Source organism: Triticum urartu, chromosome 6A (assembly GCF_056163025.1).
Source record: "Triticum urartu cultivar PI428250 chromosome 6A, HENAU_Tu73, whole genome shotgun sequence".
Classification (NCBI taxonomy): domain Eukaryota; kingdom Viridiplantae; phylum Streptophyta; class Magnoliopsida; order Poales; family Poaceae; genus Triticum; species Triticum urartu.
The window spans coordinates 558,507,203-558,514,856 of NC_141878.1; the positions used below are offsets into that span (position 1 = coordinate 558,507,203).

A 7,654-nucleotide genomic window follows, 5' to 3' on the forward strand; every position below is an offset into this window, starting at 1 on the left:
GTAACCACGTATATCTATTCCTTATAACCCTAGCGTCATCGAACCTTAAGTGTGTAGACCCTACGGGTTCGGGAACCATGCAGACATGACCGAGACGTTCTCCGGCCAATAACCAACAGCGGGATCTGGATACCCATGTTGGTTCCCACATTTTCCACGATGATCTCATCGGATGAACCACGATTTCGAGGATTCGATCAATCCCGTATACAATTCCCTTTGTCTAGCGGTATTGTACTTGCCCGAGATTCGATCGTCGGTATCCCGATACCTTGTTCAATCTCGTTACCGGCAAGTCTCTTTTACTCGTTCTGTAACACATCATCCCGTGATCAACTCCTTGGTCACATTGTGCACATTATGATGATGTCCTACTGAGTGGGCCCAGAGATACCTCTCCGTTTACACGGAGTGACAAATCCCAGTCTTGATTCGTGCCAACCCAACAGACACTTTCGGAGATACCCGTAGTGCACCTTTATAGCCACCCAGTTACGTTGTGACGTTTGGCACACCCAAAGTATTCCTACGGTATCCGGGAGTTGCACAATCTCATGGTCTGAGGAAATGATAGTTGACATTAGAAAAGCTTTAGCATACGAACTACACGATCTTTGTGCTAGGCTTAGGATTGGGTCTTGTCCATCACATCATTCTCCTAATGATGTGATCCCGTTATCAACGACATCCAATGTCCATGGTCAGGAAACCGTAACCATCTATTGATCAACGAGCCAGTCAACTAGAGGCTTACTAGGGACATGGTGTTGTCTATGTATCCACACATGTATCTGAGTTTCCTATCAATACAACTCTAGCATGGATAATAAACGATTATCATGAACAAGGAAATATAATAATAACCAATTTATTATTGCCTCTAGGGCATATTTCCAACACATATATCCGACAATAAGACGAGGATTGCGTCCGAGTGCAAAGGATTTCCGTGAAGGAAATATGCCCTAGAGGCAATAATAAAGTTATTATTTATTTCCTTATTTCATGATAAATGTTTATTATTCATGCTAGAATTGTATTAATCGGAAACATAATACATGTGTGAATACATAGACAAACAGAGTGTCACTAGTATGCCTCTACTTTACTAGCTTGTTAATCAAAGATGGTTATGTTTCCTAACCATAGACAAAGGAGTTGTTATTTGATTAACGGGATCACATCATTAGCTGAATGATCTGATTGACATGACCCATTCCATTAGCTTAGCACCCGATCGTTTAGTATGTTGCTATTGCTTTCTTCATGACTTATACATGTTCCTATGACTATGAGATTATGCAACTCCCGTTTGCCGGAGGAACACTTTGGGTGCTACCAAACGTCACAACGTAACTGGGTGATTATAAAGGAGCACTACAGGTGTCTCCAAAGGTACATGTTGGGTTGGCGTATTTCGAGATTAGGATTTGTCACTCCGATTGTCGGAGAGGTATCTCTGGGCCCTCTCGGTAATGCACATCACATAAAGCCTTGCAAGCATTACAACTAATATGTTAGTTGTGAGATGATGTATTACGGAACGAGTAAAGAGACTTGCCGGTAACGAGATTGAACTAGGTATTGGATACCGACGATCGAATCTCGGGCAAGTAACATACCGATGACAAAGGGAACAACGTATACTGTTATGCGGTCTGACCGATAAAGATCTTCGTAGAATATGTAGGAGCCAATATGGGCATCCAGGTCCCGCTATTGGTTATTGACCGGAGACGTATCTCGGTCATGTCTACATTGTTCTCGAACCGTAGGGTCCGCACGCTTAAGGTTTCGATGACAGTTATATTATGAGTTTATGAGTTTTGATGTACCGAAGGAGTTCGGAGTCCCGGATGAGATCGGGGACATGACGAGGAGTCTCGAAATGGTCGAGACGTAAAGATCGATATATTGGACGACTATATTCGGACATCGGAAAGGTTCCGAGTGATTCGGGTATTTTTCGAAGTACCGGGTAGTTACGGGAGAAGCAATGGGCCTTGATGAGCTTTAGTGGGAAGAGCAGAAAGGGCCAAGGGGCTGCTGCGCCCCCCTCCCCTTTGGTCCGAATTGGACTAGGGAAAAGGGGGCCGGCCACCTCTCCTTCTCCTCCACTTCCTTCTCCCTTCCTCCCCTCTTGATGGACTCCTACTAGGACTTGGAGTCCTAGTAGGACTCCCATCCTGGCCGCACCAATAGCCTTGGCCGGCCTCCTCCTCCTCCATCCTTTATATACTGAGGCAGGGGGCACCCCATAGACACACAAGTTGATCCTCGTGATCGTTCCTTAGCCGTGTGCGGTGCCCCCCTCCACCATATTCCACCTCGGTCATATTGTTGCAGTGCTTAGGCGAAGCCCTGCGACGGTAGAACATCAAGATCGTCACCACGCCGTCGTGCTGACGGAACTCCTCCCCGACGCTTTGCTGGATCGGAGCCCGGGGATCGTCATCGATCTGTACGTGTGCTAAGAACTTGGAGGTGCCGGAGTAACGGTGCTTGGATCGGTCGGACCGGGAAGACGTACGACTACTTCCTCTACGTTGCGTCAACGCTTCCGCAGTCGGTTTGCGTGGGTACGTAGACAACACTCTCCCCTCTCGTTGCTATGCATCACCATGATCTTGCGTGTGCGTAGGAAATTTTTTGAAATTACTACGTTCCCCAACAGTGGCATCCGAGCCTAGGTTTTATGGTTTGATGTTATTTGCACGAGTAGAACACAAGTGAGTTGTGGGCGATATAAGTCATACTGCCTACCAGCATGTCATACTTTGGTTCGGCGGTATTGTTGGACGAGACGACCCGGACCAACATTACGCGTACGCTTACGCGAGACCGGTTCCCCCGACGTGCTTTGCACATAGGTGGCTTGCGGGCGACTGTCTCTCCGTAGTCGGTCTGCGTGGGTACGTAGACAACACTCTTCCCTCTCGTTGCTATGCATCACCATGATCTTGCGTGTGCATAGAAATTTTTTTGAAGTTACTACGTTCCCCAACATTCCGGGCCTTTAGAAATGCATAACATTTCAATGCCATTTTGGCATAAATAAGAGCAAAAGGTGTTATTAGGAAATAACCCCTTGCGATCTTAAAAGATCGTCCACCATCAAAGTTGGGGATAGCTAGGTAAAGAATCCAAATTCCTTGAACAAGAAGTTCAAAGGGGGGGCGTACACTTCGATCTTCTCGATCATCAGTAGCAACTATCGGGCTTGTATTGATAGCAGAAATCAGAATGAGGCAGGCAGATGCTATGACCATGTATGAGTGCATGCCGTTTGCCCAACAAGTGGCTACCAATTCACGTTCGATAACGATATCAAACGCATCACCCGTGGAGCCTTGTGTGGAGAGGACATAAGATATGATGGGTAGGAACAAGGTGGTTGCCCCCAGCAAGAGATAGCGGGTGAAGCCATAGTGGCGATAACGATGGCCAAAGGCGCCTATTCCAACTATGACTCCTGCGAAGATGGCGTTGAGGAGCATCATCACCTCCGCTCGCCACAGCTGCCCTGTTATGTGCTTGGAGAACTCTTTCATGATGTCCTTGCCGCAGTTCTCAGAAGCATCCGCCATGATCGCTGATGGTCAAATTTGAATATCAGTATAACCCGATGAGGAAAATAAGACGATAATGGAACCAACTATTGATGCAGTGCAAATGAAAATGACGTTCATGCAGAACTAAGTCGGAAATGAAATGAAGAAAAAAGAAAGTTCAAAACTCTACTCAACACACTGTGGTGCTTTCTACCTAGTTTTATATATGGTGATGAAGTCAGTAAAGGAATGTACCTCGTACGTCGTAGCCAGGGGCGATGAAGCGGAGATCGACGTGGATATCGACCGCCTGGCCTTGTTTGATTATTGTTTGATATCTGCAGAGCATGGAGCACATGGAACTAGTAATATATACACAAGCAAGCACATTTGCCATGCCCTGCACGACCAGTCTTGCCATACAAGAGATGCTTATCTTTATCTTTACCCATTTCTCTCCTTGGAATATGTTGCTTTCGTTTATGGTTTTTTTTATCTTTTTTTTTTGCCAATAATATGTTGCTTTCTCTGTCTTATTCCTCTGTGCCAAAGCACGCCGTGTCTTATCTTTATTCGAATGGTTTGCTGTTAGTTAGATATTTCACGTGTATGCATGATTGCCATCGTCCATGCATGGCTCGGAATATGTTCTTTGCTTCTGCGAGCGAGTCAGGTATATATTCATTTTTTTAGAAAAGGAGAATGACTCTCGGCCTCTGCATCTGGGCGATGCATACGGTCACTTTATTAATTATTTTCACAAGACCTTATAAAATCATACAACAGTAAGACTAAAGCCGCCGTCTAAGCAACAAATGTCGCTACACCTATCCAGTTGATGAAGAGGCGCAGATAGCCAGGGCCTAATACCAAACAGACATCACAGCCAAGCCTAACATCTAAGACCTAAGACCCCAACCTAGCCACTTGTCGGGTCTTGGGCACTCACTGGTCCGGCGTGCTCTCAGAGGCCGCCGCCGCCAACTGCCACCACTCCATCTTCAGAACTGTACTGACGCATCAACCTTGCTCGGTCTAGCTATCATCGACGCCACCACGGCGCCCAACGGCACCTCCTCCCTGCGCACAAACAGCTGAGCACGTCACGGTCGCCACTGATACACCTCAGCTCCATGCTGCCAAGTACCACCAGCCGACACAGCTTGAAGTCCTTGGAAGATCTGTCGTGCGTAGCACCTGCCGACCAGGCATGACAAGACGTAGCACCTGTCGGTCAAGCATGACTTGACATCTCCACCGAAGCTCCGTGCAAGACGAAGCCGCTCCACCTCCTGCCTCTGACTTCCAGCGCTGCTCCATGAACGATGCTCCCAAGAGAGAAACGACACCGCAGTGCCTCGTCTGATCTGGAACATCAGATCCTAGGGTTTCCCCCGGAGCAGCACGAGTGGGTCGACAGTAGTTACAAGACGATGCCTTCATCAAGCTAACAACATAGAACGCCGCCCTCGCCTGCCGTCGGCTCAGTTTTCACCGGCAACCATGTCTCCCCAACTCGCAGCCGGGACTAGATGATGGATCTCGAGATCCGGTCACCAAGCTTCTGGCCGGCCACCGCCGACGAAGAAGATGGACACCACCACTGGCTACACCGGCTAGAACAGATTTGCCATGGGTGCCGCCAAGCAGTCCACCAGGCCCTTGACACCGCCGCCAATCTAAAGCCAGATGACATGCCGCCGAAGACCGCATCGCGCCGCCGCCCGATTCAGGCCAATCGCCGCAGCCGCCGCCTGTGGCCCGAGGCAGGGTCGAGCACCGCCATCGTCGAAGCCAACACCGTCGCTTCTAGATCGGCGGCACCTCCACGTATGTTGGGGCCCCGCCACCCTTGAGACGCGGGAGTGAAAGTGCGTTATATCGACTAGAGGGGGGTGAATAGGCGATTTTTATGAAATTCTTCACTGAGGAATTTGCTGGTGAGGAAATTCCTTAGCGAAGAACTACCAGCAGCGGAATGAGTACTCAAAAGTAAACATAACAGATTACAAGCATAGTCATCATGATGAAATGAAGACAGACACAGAGTACAGAAGCGTAAACACAGGATAACACAGGATGAAGACAAACAGACTAAAGAAATTGAACTGAGGAAATTAAGAAAGTCTTCAGTCAAAGTCTTCAAACACAGATATGAACAAGCACACAACACAGTTATGAGAAAATGAAAGAGTTGAGGAAATAGAACCAGTAAGCTTGGTGAAGACAATGATTTGGTAGACCAGTTCTAACTGCTGTCTCAGTTGTACGTCTGGTTGGAGCGGCTGAGTATTTAAACTCGAGGACACACAGTCCCGGACACCCAGTCCTGAACACGTAGCTCAGGACACCCAGTCCTCACCGTATTCTCCTTGAACTAAGGTCACACAGACCTCGTCCAATCACTCGTGGTAAGTCTTCAGGTGACTTCCAAACCTTCACAAACTTGGTCACTCGGCGATCCACAATTCCTCTTGGATGCCCTAGAGCATGACGCCTAACCGTCTGGAAGAAGCACATTCTTCAAAGGTAACAAGCGTCGGATCCACGCAGGATCAATCTCTTCAGTGATGCTCAATCACTTGGGGTTTGTAGGTGTTTGGGTTTTGGGTTTTTTGGTTTTTCCTCACTTGATGATTTTCGCTCAAAGTCCTTGGAGGATGGGTTGCTCTCAAATGACAAGTGTCAGTTTCTCTCGGAGCAGCCAACCAGCTAGTGGTTATAGGGGGCGGCTATTTATAGCCTAGGGAGCAGCCTGACATGATAAGACATAAATGCCCTTCAATGATATGACCGTTAGGTGGATAGATATTTTGGGACAGCTGGCGCATAGCACAGCAACGGTCGGAATTTTGAGTAACAAAATCCTCAGGGCTATCATGTTCCTCACTGTGTAGGAAATCCGCACTGGCGAATTTCTAACTCCTCAGTCAGAACAAATTCCTCAGGGACCAGAAGAACTTCGTCTCTCTCACTGAAGAATATGACTGGACTGTATGAGATTTCCAATGGCTTCACTCGAAGGGATTGGTAGGTGTAGGATTTTGAGTTGAGCATCACATGGAAAATTTTCCTTACTATTTCCTCGACCCCCTTTAACAATACGGTGTTTCCTATGACTCAAGAAAGAGAAAATGAAACTATGAAAACAAAAGTGTTCACGCTTTATGTTCCTCGAATGAATACCAAGTCTTCAAGGTCACACCATTTTCTTCACTTTCAAAGTCTTCAGAATACCAAAGTCTTCAGACGAAGAACTTCATTTTTAGGGGTCGACTTTCTCTATAAATATCAAACTCCTCATAGACTTATAGACCTGTGTACACTCATAAACACATTAGTCCCTTAACCTATAAGTCTTCAATACACCAAAATCACTAAGGGGCACTAGATGCACTTACAATCTCCCCCTTTTTGGTGATTGATGACAATATAGGTTAAATTTTCAATGGGGATAAACATATGAAGTGTAACTACTAATATTGAGGAATTTGATTGCAAGATATAGAAGAACTCCCCCTGAAGATGTGCATAGTGAGGAATTTGCTTTTGAGGCAATGCACACTTGAAGAGTTGAATCATGGAGATCTCCCCCTATATCTTGTAATTCATACACGCATTTGATATATAACAGTGAAGAATTTGAAATGCATGATGAAATATGGTGACTGATGTAATTCAGCATGCATGCAATAATATTAACGAGGAATAAGCATGCAAAAAACCGTATCAAGAGTATCAGAGCACCATCGGGTTTAAGTTTACAATTCGATCCAATAAAGTCGCAGAAGAACGAGAGTTGTAACTTAACAAAAAACGCCCATATAGAAAGACCCGCTTGAAGACTAACTCAAAATTCTCCCCCTTTGTCATCAAATGACCAAAAGGAACAAATATGAGGACTAATGCCCCTAAAGAATATCAAGTTGATGAAGGAGCACCAGCGTTGTTGGGGTCGTTTGTTGTAGTAGGGCCTGCCGCAGTGTCGTCCAAGTCTTCATTTTCATCAGTGTCACGCGATGAAGAATATGAGCTGGCCACCAGAGAAGGAACCTTGACCTTCTTGAATTTCTTCGGTGGAGGTGCAGACCAGTCAAAATCTT

General features: G+C 46.5%; 1 long non-coding RNA gene across 1 annotated transcript; it reads right to left on the bottom strand.

The window, feature by feature from the left end:
• Positions 1–3,245: 3,245 nt before the first annotated feature.
• LOC125512724 (uncharacterized) lies at positions 3,246–3,889 on the bottom strand. The gene is made up of 2 exons (XR_015607726.1): positions 3,807–3,889; positions 3,246–3,592 (listed from the first exon to the last, which is right to left on the bottom strand). It is a non-coding gene; the product is annotated as an uncharacterized LOC125512724 (long non-coding RNA).
• Positions 3,890–7,654: the final 3,765 nt, after the last annotated feature.